This window comes from Belonocnema kinseyi, chromosome 9 (assembly GCF_010883055.1).
Source record: "Belonocnema kinseyi isolate 2016_QV_RU_SX_M_011 chromosome 9, B_treatae_v1, whole genome shotgun sequence".
NCBI classification, from domain to species: domain Eukaryota; kingdom Metazoa; phylum Arthropoda; class Insecta; order Hymenoptera; family Cynipidae; genus Belonocnema; species Belonocnema kinseyi.
The window spans coordinates 24,715,768-24,730,516 of NC_046665.1; the positions used below are offsets into that span (position 1 = coordinate 24,715,768).

The following is a 14,749-nucleotide window of genomic DNA, read 5'->3' on the forward strand; positions in this document are numbered from 1 at the left end:
TATGTGAGCTAAATGCTCGGGGTGTGCATGGCACGCCCTGCAGCTATCATCGGGAATGTCTTGGCTCAAAATGTGGCGACGGTATGTTAAGGTGAAAATGACCCCGTCTTGGCATGGAAAAATAAAGCCCTCTGTACCAGACTTCAATCCGGGCGATTTAAAGAAAGCAAACGTTAGCTCACAAGACATTGACTGATCCTTCACATTTCTGTGGAAGATACCGTGCATCCTCTTATCGAGGAGCTGTTCACGAAAGTTTTTCTCTTGTGCTTTCTTAATCCGGGCTTTCAGGAGTGAGTACTCGAGATAGATTAGATTTCATGTATTTTGCTCACCCCTAATACTGAAGTCAAGTCCGACTGTTTCAGCAGCCTCCTCCGCTGCTTTGTATAGAAATGCTCGTTTGCCCACTTCTTCGTGATTCCTGACCATTTTAAGAAGAGTGTCTCTTCCATTTGCAACTCTATGTGCCGTATGCAGAATAATCCTGTTGTGAAGACATTCAAGACTCAATATTCCGCGATCCCCTTGAGGGCGTGAGATGTACAGTCGCGGAACGGAAGACTTGAGATGCATGCTTTTGTTCATGTGCATAACCTTTCTTGTCCCGATATCAAGAGATCTGAGCTCGTTCTTCGTCCATGGAACTACTCCAAATGAATAGAGTAGTACCGGGACGGCAAGCATGTTCGTTGCAGATCTGCTTCGGATAATATACTTTATAGATGTCACATCCTGAATGCGGCTCTGTGGCACGCCCTGGTATGTATAATTCTCTCCAGCGCAAAGGTGTCGTATAGCACTTCTATCAACGAGCTTAGAATATTCAGGGATGCCATTAAGTTTTCCTCGCTTCAAATAAACCTTGGCGCATTTGTCTAACCCAAATTCCTTTCCAATTTCCTTAGTATATCGTTCGACAATCCCTACAGCTAAATGTAGCTGCTCTTTGTTTTTAGCATAGATCTTAAGATCGTCCATGTAAAATACATGAGTGACCTTGTACTTTCTTCGAGGACAATTGTCCAGGGGTGGTTTCGAAGGAATTAACCCCCAAGCGGAGGTGTGAAAACCGTGCCGAAAGCTGAATGGCACCTGGGTGAGGTGTCTAGAACAGTGACTCTGGGATACCGGGAAACCTCTCAGAGTACGCAGATTTATCCTTGCATGCGGGGCTCTACAAGGATGGACGTACCCCTTTCCCTAGCTTCTCGTGGGAACAACAATGACAACACCAAACATAGTTGTAGTAAGTGCGGTTCAAAACAACAGAACGCGCAGGGCTCCCGACAATGGGTCGGCCAACAATGCCGATCAATCTAGAGCTGGGAGAGCCAATGAAAATGGATTCAATGCGATGGATCGGCGGGATCTCGCGACCTTTGGGTGGACGGAGCGACTGAATCACGACTTGCTAGAGTGCTAGGATGCGAGTGTGGCCTCTGAACGGGGTTACATGGCACAGCTGCATGCTCTGTTGTGCGAGAAACACCCGGAGCTATCGCACTTTTCGCAGCAACGTCTGCGAAACCATGCTGAACTACTCCGAAAAAGGGGCTATGTAAGCGGAACGCCTACTCTGCCACATCTAGAACAAGCCGACAACAGAGAAAGAGAGGCGACACTAATACCAACCGCGGTCAGGCATTCAATACAGAAAGAGCGATACCCGGAGAAAGAATACGACCCGGAGAAACATCATCACCAAGGTTTCTGTCAAGCCTAAAGATCTGACTGAAATGGATGACGAGCTTCGTGGACATTTTTCCGGAGAAGCTGACCTCTGGGCAATCAATTATTGTGTGTATAATGCAGCGACAGCTTTGGCCGATGCGAACCATAAAACAAAACCAACGGTTGATCATAAGACCAAAAGACGAATGCATCAACTTTCCATAAAGATAGGCTTGGCAAGACAGGACGCGTCCCGCATTCAGTGTGTGATTGACTACATCACATCTGGCAGGAATTTTACCGCCAAGGTTCGAAAGTTCGCGCGCGAACTCCGGACCCGTTATCACACACTTAACAAGTCATAGCTGCTGACCATCAGGCAGCATATTGTTGGGAGAATACGGATACTATCTGACGCTAAGAGAATTCTAAAGCAGAGGGAGAGGTGCGTCAGAGAAAATCAACAGTTTCTCTCTCATCCATCTTGCCTCTTCCAAGACCCTCCAGTTACTGTCGAACACTCACCCGAACCAGAGGAGGTCGAAGTATTTTGGAGAGAAGTCTACGAAGTACAGCATAGACTGGACGAAGACTCAGCAAATATAAATAGCTTCAAGGAGTTATGTGTTGCCCTCATAACACCTGACAAAGAATGCCCACCCATCACTACCGAGGAGGTGAAAAAAGTATTAAGAGGAATGAAGAACTATTCCGCACCGGGACCAAATTGTATTAAAACCTTCTGGTGGAAAAATTTTTCTTCAACCCATCAGCATTTAGCCCGTATTTTCACCTTATATTTGAAGTGGGAAGAGCCGATTCCGGAGTGGTTGGTGGAAGGGCGCACAATACTCCTGCCGAAAATAGGCAATTAAACTGACCCGAAATGGGCGACTGAAAGCGAGTTTGGTGTAATTGCTTGCAAGCAATCGGTATAGAAAAAGACATCATCATGGCTAAATCGTTCACTTTGGCTATTTCAGGCAACCCATCTGTGCTTGAGACAGAATACTTTCCACAAATAGAACTCTTGCAAAATAAACATTATGCATCTGGTCTGGTTGAGCTACTTAAATTTAATTCAATTCCTAACGTTCATGAAGGAAAGAATAAATTTTATATTGGTAATCAGGTGGTTATCATACCCCCTGGCAGTTATGAAATAGAAGATATTGAGAAATATATACAGAGATCTATGATGAAGAGATAATTTTCTGTTGTAACAGTATCAGCAAATGGTGGTGAAATTGAAAAATATGTGCAAAAGAATTTGGATAATAATGCTATAGTAAACATTAAACCAAACAATAGTACGTTTCGTAGTGAAATATAGAGCAACCGTGAAGTTAATTTTAAACCAAAAGATTCTATTGGAAATCTGCTGAGATTCACATAACGTGTTCTTGAAGCTAATAAGGTTCATATATCAGATTTACCGGTACCTATTCTTAAACATATATTAATGATCAAAGAGTTCATATAATTCATGAATTTTTCCCAACCGCATAATTGATTAAGACGGAGAATTGGTGAATTTTCGAGGAGAGACCATAACTATCCGATTACACTTAAAATCAACGTGATGGGTATCGTTTACATTCGTAAAGTTGGTGCAAGTTATATAAGTAAGCCACTATAGCACTATAGCACTATATCACACTGTGAGGTTCATGCCCTCGAACCGTATGCTTCATCATTCTATAACAACAGTGACGAGATACGAATTGCAGTGTAACATCAAGATTTATGCATTTTGCCAAATAAAAGCTTATTACACATAGATGGAAAATTAGTTTAGGTTGATGAAAATACATTTGTGACAGAAACAAACCTAATTGGTAATGCTATCTGCATTTTATTTGATGAAATTCGAAATGAATTGAATGGTATTGGGATTGACCGATCTAAAAATGTTGGACATACCAGCACCTGAAGGTTTAATAATTATACTACATAAAGTTATAATTTAAATTTAAACTTTTAATCAAAATCACTTTTCATTAGTGTATGAGATGTACACTAATTTTTTATCTTCGTACTATGGAAAAGAGTGTAATTATTGTAATTGACTGCTCTAAACAAAATGAGTTTTTGAAACAAAGTTCAGTTGATGTGCGGTTAGAATTCGAATCAAGTAATAATTTTCCTGCCAATAAAGCAGGCTATTGTCTAATCATACACGATCGAATAGGTCGATATATGCCCATTACTGACGCTGTTCAGAAATAATTGGAAGTGCCAGAGTAATATTGAGGGGTGTAGGTTGAACCAGAGTACAAAAGAACTACATTTGGCTGAAAAAATCAATCGCAGTCGAGATGGATTTCATTGTAGACGTTCAGGGCTTCAAAAGTCCTTACAACGACTTTATCTTTAAGGAGCTAGCCATCATCACTCTCCAAGAAGATTCTCTTCCCCTAGTCTTCCTCTTCGAACCAACCTGCAACTGGAGTTGACTATCTGGAAGATATAAAAGCACTAATATATAATTAACACACAATTTCAATGGAATAAACTCGACTGGTGGTGACATACCCTACGAAGAAGTTAGATCTATACTTCAAGAAACATTGATGACTGCACGAAAAATCTTCGTCAAAGGTCTTGAAAATGAAAGGTGGTTAGAAAAATATGTAAATAATCTTCAAAATTTGGAAAATTTAAATTGTCCTTCGATAAAAAAATTACATTTGATTCCTCACTACCTTCATGCACACATCATACGTATCGCACCTCTAATTGTGCTGTAAATAATGGTATAATATTAAAAAATTGGGTTCTAAATAGACCTAGTAATTGTACAACGAGCAATATTTTGGTCGACGAAGTAGATACTAATTATACAACAAAAGATTTTGATAATGAAATCCAAATTTTCTTGTAAAAAAATAGGTTACAATGATTTTAATTTTAATAAATGGATTTTTTAATTAAATATTAAATGTTTATCCACTCATAATTTTCCTCTCCTATTAATTTTAAGTTAGATATTTTAAGTAAACATTAGTTTGTAGTTAGATGTTTTTAAAGTGAAAATTAGCTACTTTGCTTATTATTGAATATCCTAAAAAAATTTACTTTGATCTAACTGCGCATGCGCAAACATTACTACCTCTATTGTGTTGAATTTAGCTTAAAGGAAGTAATGACATTGGGGTTTTATCGAATAAGAGGAGGGATCCCCCATTAAAATACTACGCATGCGCAGAGTTGGAGTGGTCGCTATCACAGTGGGGATTTCTGCTTATAAGAGCGCGTCTATATTAGGATTTCTTTATTCAGCCTCTTCAGTTGCTTTGGAAAAGACGTGAAATCTCTGAAGAAATGGACCTGCAGAAGATCAATGCCAGTGGTCTAATGTAAGGCTACCTACCAACGAGACCGCTGTCCGACCTGACTCTAAAGAAAGGGTATGCAGAGATAAAGATCCAGCAAGTGCAGACAAAGTATGAAACCAAGATCATTGTGGAGCTAGAACGTACATTTAATACTTTCCTACCTACTAGGTTCGTGAAAGTTCTGGGGAAAATGCAGGAAGCTGCTGCTGCAGAGAAGCTACAATTGAAATATCTGGGTGGACGATATAATCTTGAATTTCAAAATATCAAATAAATTGTAAAAAATTATGAAAATAATTGAATTAAATTTTAGTGTTTAATCAATGTTCTTAATATTTATTAATTAGTTTAAGTTACTATGTAAGCTTTTCCGTTTAATTTACTTAATTTTGCTCAAATTTAAATTTAATCACCAACGAGCATGATAAAGCACTGGAAATTTTAATTAAGGAAATGTAGGTGATTAAGCTACAGTATTAGTTGGGTTGACGTAAGTGAAGTAGATCACTGATCTCTTCTTCGCATGGCACCTGTAGAAACAGAGGTACACCCGTGGACATTGAGAAAGTACAGGCGCGCGCACATGACGCAATGTAGCAACACCCAGTTTGTCGGTAAGTGTGTATGGGCAGGTAGAAAATCAATTTAACGGTTGATACACGCATTACCGACTGTTGATATTACTGCTATAAGAAAGTACAGACTAATTCTACAGAGGTGCTTTCCCTTATTGGCAGCTATTTACCCTTGATTTATAAGGTATGGTAACATTGCTCTCTCTCTCTGACTGCCAGTAACTTAGCACAGGATATAACCAACCCTTTATCAGTGGCGTAATCTGTTGGTGTTGGTAACTTGCAACGGTCGCGCCATGTGTCCGTAAGTGACCTTGTAGCCGTCGGCTAGTTTCTTAGCACGGAACAGGACCAAACTTTTCCAGTGGACTGTAAGCAATCTTTGCTAATTGCTCCTCACTTTACCGACGCGACGATGACTCCATCTGTCGGCTAGTGGCCTAGTATCGGCCTAGCTATACTAATGTAAAGAGCTCAAGCATTATTGTTGCATCAGATGTGTTAGCGGGAAAGCGGCCAAATACTTCTAAAATATATCCATCGGCTGCGACAGCAACAAACGGTTTGATCAGAGGTTCCTCTCGATCTACTCGAGAAAAACCTTAGTAGAGAGAAACAAAATCTTTCAGCAAATAGTTCCTCGCTTTATCCACTAATCACTCCGTTGATAAACGAGGTATTTTAAACAGTGAGGATAACCTCTCATCAGTTTCACCCTTATGCAGTTTTACAAAATAAAGTTCTAGTGCTGTACTTGGAAGGTTTTGCCCTTGGCGGTTTTAAGAGTGAGTCAACCATGTCTTTGATATGACTTTGATTGTAAATACAATTTGCTGATGTTTGTGATAAAAGCCTCTACTGTTCATCTGAAAGATTGTTATCGCAACAAGGTGACCCTTGAGGTAAGAAAAAGCGGGGGTTAACTAGGACTTGATCTCTGACGGCCTGTAGTATTATATAAAGGATTTATGATGTGCAAAAAAAAACGCAGCTTTTGTGAGACGCTTTCACTTTTTACAGAGTCAGATTAATGGTACCTTCTGGTAAAGATGAGTTGCTTGTTGGCTCCTTTAAATCTGTGTAAGTCAATCAGCAAACATCGCAAATGAATCTGATTCTGAAAGAGCTTTATATTTAAGGCGATGTTAAACAATGTTCCCTTCCTACCACTTTTTTTGCGGCACTTTCTAGCCTCACAGCGATAAATTACGTCCTGATTTCGACTATTTGTAGTGAAATGAAACGTCCTGTCGCATTCATCGCATTTTTTAGTTTCCGGAAGCAAATTATACATTAGTATAAATTTAACCACACCAACGGTTGAAATGTACTTTAGTAACTTAATTGCACTTTGCAGGAACTCCATTTCAATTCGTATTAGTATAACTTTCTCCTCTAACGTTTAAAATTATACTAATGGTCAAATTATTCCGCACTCAGGTCAACAGCCAAAATTGGAGTCTTGACGAGACAGCCACACCCCCACTCAATCTCACCACTGGCTAGTGTTACAGAAAATTCCTTAATAATAGACAGTTTAGAAAAAAAATGTATTTAAATTGTTGGTTTAAAAAATTGATTTTCACTTTTAACCCTGCGCGGTCGCACAGTAATTTCACTACTTCCGCGCTCACACTGGGTATACTTTGTAATCTTTCTAGAATGTGGACCCATTTTTCTTTAAGTACAGAAGTTATTACATTTGTTTTTATAAATTGGTTATTTGATCAAAATTTGCTGGGAATTTCAAAGTGAAATTTCGCTGGGGTCCAAATTGACCCATGTGCGACCACGCAGGGTTAAAAAACTAATTTTCAACCAAAAAATTTATTTTATACCAAAAAAGACCAATTTTCAACCAAATAGATGAATTTGAAATTAAAAGAAATAAATATAAAGCAAACAATAAAATAGTTTCATTATTTGTTAAATAAATAAGTTTTTAATCGAATAAAATACATTTTCAACGAAATAGTTTGATTTACGGTTGAAGAAATCAGTTTTTAAGCAAATAAAATACATTTTTAACGAAATAGTTGAATTTGAACAAAACAAATGAATTTTCTGCTAAAAAGATTAAGTGCCTATAAAAAAAGTATGCAAATGGTTAAAAATTTCGGTAAATAAAAAATAAATCAAACCGCATGTTTCGTTGGCAATTCTACTCCATACCTATTTAATTTAGTATCAATATCATAAACAATTTTCTTAAAGCAACGCGTAGTAACGTACGTTACTTTGCATTGTAATTACCAAAAAATTGTAACACGGTATAGCGCCTTCGACTCGACCTCCATAGTAGGGCGCGACAGAGTTCATACACTATTCAATGTAAATATACCCGAGAGACCAGTATGATGTGGTACCTTGAAATCGCCTTAAGCCGAGATTTGCTACTTGAATCAAAAAATATATTACGTTCTGCAAATTACTTGACACTATTTTGATTGACAAATTCTCGTAAATCCGAATTGGCTAAATCTAGCAATAAATATCTGCTCCTTTTCTTTAAAGATATCTCAACCGAGCGCAGAAATCTCCTTGGGTTCCACCGATAGCCAGCTCTTCACCAATAGAAGCCACAGATGCGGATTCTGATTGGGGAGGAGATTGTAACTGACTTTCCGCTGGCGAACCTCTACACGAAGAAAAGTTTGCACGGATATAGGCGGGACAGAAAGCGATAGTCGTGATGCGTGCAGTGAAGACACGTCAGGTGGCGCGCATGCGAGGTGAACGAGCGTTCACGCACTTGCATACGTCGTGCTTGCTGCACGAAGATTTTCAAGGCACATCTGCACCCCGTATAGCCGTGAATAAACTGTCCCTCCCGCTGCTTGCACGAACTGCTTCGCTTTCTGAGGATTGAGTATTTTGTACAATAGGTATATAGAATAATTCATTTAATAGGTTAATATGTCAATTGAAAAAAATTAATCGATATTATATTTAAAAATTATACAATTTACAAAATAAATGTTATCAATAAAGTTTTTTTAGCAAATAAAAATTACAGGTTAAAAAGATATAAGAATAATGTTCAACTTTTTTTCACAAATTCTTTTTTTTATGAAGAAGTCCTAAGTACAATTATACGAATATTAATTTATAAATAACTTGAAATGAGTGGAACGGTTTAAGACTGTATATTTCTTTACAATTAGTCTCTCTCTCTCTCTCTCTCTTTCCATTATGTTAATATTACAGTTAGTAAAATTAGTAACGTCAGAAAAAGAAAACTAAACTTGACTGATGGCGAAAAATACAACTTCTCATTACGATAATATAATCCATAACTTTTTATAACATTTTTTTAAATTATAGAAAAAATCTAGTAATCACATATTCAATATCCATTACATTAATCATTAAAGCAGGCGTGGCTGTTGGCAAATTTTTATAAGAAATTTTGTTTTTTCGCTGAATTTACGAATGCCATATCCATAAATATGCCGATTGAATGCTATTGCAACAAATGGCATGTAATCGAATACAATATTAGTTTCAACTACAAATATATTCTGTATCTTTCCGAAATCAATTACATTTTCTTGAATGTCTGTGACTATCACATTCTCTTTTTTGTAGGTAGAATTATTTATATTCACACTGTTAATTTCGTGCAGAATTTTCCAACATCTTATAAGCATTATAATAATCTTTGAAATTCATTTTATTTGCACATGCATCTGGTATTATACTATTTATATCTAAGTCAGTCAACTCATTAAATTTCAAATAATTTATCTGTTTACTGCAAAAAATTTCCATAGATAAATAAGAAGAGGAAACATGCAGAGGAGAAAAATGCACACCATAGATTATAGTATAATTGCAACAAAAAAGAAAAAGTTTAGCCGAAAAGCATTTCCACATTGATTAGAATCTGCCATTGCAATTATAACATTAAAAAACAAAACAAAAACATGCATTTTTTTAGGTTAGATCGAGCCTAGGATCCAGCGTTGTACTTACTGTGAAAAAAACAACAAAGATCGTCAAATCCCCACCACCTTAAAATTTCCTTTACTTGCTCATCCATACTTAGTTGAACACTATTGTATTGTATAGAAGCACTAACGAAACAAATTGAAATAGTATAGAAGCACCAAAAAAACACGAGCTCTGCGTACAAAACTGACTTCGACCACCGCCATAAAAGAGACCGCTTTCTCTAACGACTGCTAATTGCGAGCAGCGCGAGGGACAGTTTATGCACGGCTATACGGGGTGCAGATAGGCCTTGAAAATCCTCATACAGCAAGCACGACGTACGGAAGTGCGTGAACGCTCGTTTACCTCGCATGCGCGCCACCTGACGAATCTTCACTGCACGCGTCACGACTATCGCTTTCTGTCCCGCCTATATCCGTGCAAACGTTTCTCCGTGTACCGAATCCGCTAACGTTAGCTTTATTTGAAGGGGTATCGTTCCGACTCCCTCTCCACCCCCCTGCATGTATTTTTTCCATTGGTCTTAACATAGGCAATGATTCGGCACCCATCCCTCTAAACCCCTCTAAACGTATCACGTATTTTGTAAATAACTCCATGACGGCATTAATTCTAAAAAAAGGTTCCTTAGCCGAGCAGAGCTCGTTGCCCGCCGTCGCCACAAGGAGGTAGCTCCTTCTGCGGATAAATATTTTCTATATCATGCACCTCCTGTTGGTTCTTTTGAGAACTGAAGCACTGAATAGAGAAATTTTGTTCTCTAATGGGGCGTGTTATGTGGGTACATAGACTTCAGCACATCCTTTCGCTTATATCTTGGAAATGAGAGCACGCACGACTTTGCTCTTTTATGCTTTTTTTATCATCTTGATGAGCTGAAACGATTGGTATTAGTTTCATTTTGCGAGATCCGGAGGCCATTTTGGGCATTCCCCTTTATATTTTCGGAAACACTCAAATTGCAGTGCAAGATATTGAAAAGTAGAAAAAAACTTTCCAGAATTCCTCAAAGGGAATAATCTTGTTTTTTGACTTTAATTTTGTCCCTAAAAGTCAAATATAGGAATATATCAAGTTTGATGTTTTCTTAATAAGATTCTACATTAGATGTGCAGCTGCTTTTATTACATTGCCACTTAAAATATTTTAAATTATACTTTTTTCGAATACATGTAGCTGCTTATTATCTTTCTGGTATACTTATTTCCTAACTTATGTTAATCACTTACAATTCTTGAGTATAAATTTTTGACTATTTAGGGGTGACCACAAATTTTAGTTTAAGTTAATAATTTTTTTAATAAATTACTTTTTCAAAGCAATAACCTATGCTTTTTCGCGATTTTAAAGAAAATTGACTTTCCAATTTTCTTCATAGGCTACTTGCATTTTGGCGAAAAAAAATTCCCATGGGCCGGTTACTCAGTCTGTAGCTCTTTGTCCTCGAAGGTTTTGAAAAATGTCTATTTATCATAATGTTTTATCAATATAAATTCCTTTACTAAACTTCACAAGTCCTGGAAATAACAATGTTTGTAATGATCTGGCTCGTGCGATACTTCTGGTTAATAATTTTGTCTGATTAGGATTTGTATGCAATTGTTAATGTCGAATGTGAATAAATTGTACAAAAATGAATGCTACTTTCAATACCGTGTTATATTTGTATTTATTTTCAGGGAAAAAAATTTGAAAAAAGTGTCATATTTTATACATAATTGGTAAAAATTATGCTGAAAATTCATAACAAGTACCTATAGAAAATAAATTTCTTGCGAAAAACATTTTAAACTTCAAAAAGCCACTTTTCCATGAAAACTGGCATTTAAAAAATTATTATTTGCAGACTTTATTAAGAGTATTCAAAAATATAAATATTTATAAATATTTTGAGAAATAAAAATAAAAACCATCCAAAGCAGTTATCGCCAAACTGTATATGAGCACGTCAGAACAAAAGAGCAAGAAAGATGATATGAAATGTTTGAGAGCAAAAAGGAAATAGGTAATCGGTAATAGCAGAAACGCAACATAATTTCTTGCAACGCAAAAGAGGGTTGTCTTTTTTTCTCAATAAACACGAATGAGAATCACTTACCTGAACCTTAAAATAGAATATGCAGTTTTGTTGGAATTCGAGATTTTCGGCAAAACATAGTATTTTAAATGTCGAAATAACTTGCAGTAGTTATTGCCGTTTTCATCAGGTAGAATCACGACACAAATAACAATAATAATATAACATTTTGATACACACAGAAAAAATTTATCCGTAAAAAAGTCACGAACTTGTACACTGAAAGAAATTTTCTAATAATACTTGATATTTCAATATTCATAATTGATATACTCGATTACGATTTAGGGAAATCGTGTGAATATAAAAATTATTTCTAGCGTAATTACGAAACTATACAATTAGAATATGAAAACTTAAGGTATTTTAAGCTGGCACAACACTATGAAGGTATAGAGATGTAACCTATTTCATAATTTAGGGCTCATTTAGGGCTAATTTGGGCCCGTGGTCCTAAATTTTGGGCTCTTTTATTTGAAAAAAATAGTGTTTGCGCTAGCTTAACGTTAAGCTGGCCGAACATTGCTGCAAAAAGGGCTAAAAATGATTTCACGCAAAATTCACCTTGAACAATAATTTAGGGCTCATTTAGGGATCTGCGAATATGATCATGGAAAATATAAAAAAAAATTTCAAACAATTTTTGTTTAAACAATTCTAGTAAAAATGAAGTAAAAAATTTTCTTCCTTTACTCTATGTTAAGGCTCCCTTGGGGCTCCATAAATATGGTATTTGAATTTTACAATAAATTGTTTAAACAATTATTTTTTAAACAAATTTGCAACAAAAAATATTTTCTTTTTTCCTGCATAATTTCAGGCTCATTTAAGGCTCCCGATAAATCATCAACCGTGGTCTTAAATTTTGGGCTCTCGTATTTTTTGTAAAAAATAGTGTTTGCAATAGCTTAACAATAAGTTGGTTCAAGATTGCTGTAAAATGTTATAAAAATGATTTTACAAAAAATTCACCTTATAGAATAGTTTAGGGCTCATTAAGGGCTCTGGGAATATAATAATTAAAAATTTAAAAAAAATGTTTAAACAAATTTGCCAAAACAAAATATTTTCTTTTCTTTCGTCTTGCATAATTTCAGGCTCATTTAAGTCTACTGAAAAATCATCGACCGAAGGTCGCGTGATATTTCCTTTACCTTTTTTTTTTGTTATTCATGGTGTTGTGCCACCTTAACGTTATAAAAAATACATGAAGAAAACAATTAAACCCCTTTTTACTCCTCGCATAATTTAGGGCTCATTTGAGGCTAATTTGGGCCCGTGGTCCTAAATTTGGGCTCTTTTATTTTTTGAAAAAAATAGTGTTTGCGCTAGCTTAACGTTAAGCTGGCCGAACATTGCTGTAAAACGTGCTAAAAATGATTTCACGCAAAATTCACCTTATACAATAATTATCATATTTCATTATCATTATTTATGGAGCCCCAAGTGAGACTTAACATAGGGTAAAGGAAGAAAATTGTTTACAGATTGTTTAAACAATTTTTAAAATTTTCCATTATCATATTCCCAGATCACTAAATGAGCCCTAAATTATTGAATAAAGTAAATTTTCCGTGAAATCATTTTTAGCACGTTTTACAGCAATGTTCGGCCAGCTTAACGTTAAGCTAGCGCAAACACTATTTTTTTTTTAAATAAAAGAGCCCAAAATTTAGGACCACGGGCCCAAATTAGCCTCAAATGAGCCCTAAATTATGCGAGGAGTAAAAAGGGGTTTAATTGTTTTCTTCATGTATTTTTTATAACGTTAAGGTGGCACAACACCATATAGAAAGAAAAGGGCAAAGGAAATATCGCGCGACCTTCGGTCGTTGATTTTTTAGTAGCCTTAAATGAGCCTGAAATTATGCAAGAGAAAAGAAAAGAAAATATTTTGTTTTGGCAAATTTGTTTAAACAAAAATTGTTTCAATTTTTTTTTAAATTTTTTAATTAATATATTTTTAGAGCCCTTAATGAGTCCTAAACTATTCTATAAGGTGAATTTTTTGTAAAGTCATTTTTATAACGTTTTACAGCAATCTTGAACCAACTTATTGTTAAGCTATTGCAAACACTATTTTTTACAAAAAATACAAGAGCCCAAAATTTAGGACCACGGGCCCAAATTAGTCCTCAATGAGCCCTAAATTATGCGAGGAGTAAAAATGGGTTTAGTTGTTTTCTTCATGTATTTTTTATAACGTTAAGGTGGCACAACACCATGTATAAACAAAAAAAAAGGGTAAAGGAAATGTCACGCGACCTTCGGTCGATGATTTTTCAGTAGCCTTAAATGAGCCTGAAATTATGCAAGAGAAAAGAAAAGATTTTGTTTTGGCAAATTTGTTCAAACAAAAATTGTTTAAACAATTTATTGTCAAATTCAAATACCATATTTATGGAGCCTCAAGTGACCCTTAATATAGGGTAAAGGAAGAAAATTGTTTACTTTATTTTTACTAGAATTATTTATACAAAAATTGTTTAAACAATTTTTTTTATTCTCTATTATCATATTCCCAGAACCCTAAATGAGCCCTAAATTATTGTATAAGGTGAATTTTCCGTGAAATCATTTTTAGCACGTTTTACAGCAATGTTCGGCCAGCTTAACGTTAAGCTAGCGCAAACACTATTTTTGTTTTTTTAAATAAAAGAGCCCAAAATTTAGGACCACGGGCCCAAATTAGCCCTAAATGAGCCCTAATTATGAAATAGGTTACATCTCTATACCTTTATAGTGTTGTGCTAGCTTAATATACCTGAAAACTTAATATCTTTAGAACAAGAATTGGTATATTCAATAGCAAAGATTGATATTTTATGTACGAGGGTAGTTCAATAAGTCCTTAGAATGACCAACATATGGCGCGCGAATCGCTCCAAATCATCTGTTTTCAGTCAGCACCACTCCCGACTAGATATATGGTGCAGTCACAGTCCACATCTTCTGAGTTTACGTGTTTTTATACCCAATTGAAAAAAAAATTGTTCGTTAAGAAAAATGAAAAAAAAACGAGTTCAGATCGGTAGTCAAACATTTTCATTTAAAGGGTTTAACTCCATATGAGATAAAAAATGAATTGGACTCAGTTCATGGCACATCTGCCCCTGCCTTAGCAACGGTTT

The 14,749-nt window shown here is 35.9% G+C and overlaps 1 protein-coding gene across 3 annotated transcripts in view; it reads left to right on the forward strand.

Annotated features, from left to right (window-relative positions):
• Positions 1 to 14,749, forward strand: part of LOC117179584 (suppressor of hairless protein-like) — a 220,530-nt gene that overhangs the window by 161,326 nt on the left and 44,455 nt on the right. For 2 of the 3 annotated variants that reach the window (XM_033371540.1, XM_033371541.1), the window contains exon 2: positions 8,102 to 8,472. The exons of the other annotated variant lie outside the window; for it this stretch is intronic. The gene's annotated coding sequence lies outside the window, so the exon portion shown is untranslated. The remainder of the gene's footprint in view (positions 1 to 8,101; positions 8,473 to 14,749) is intronic. 3 annotated transcript variants of the gene reach the window in all.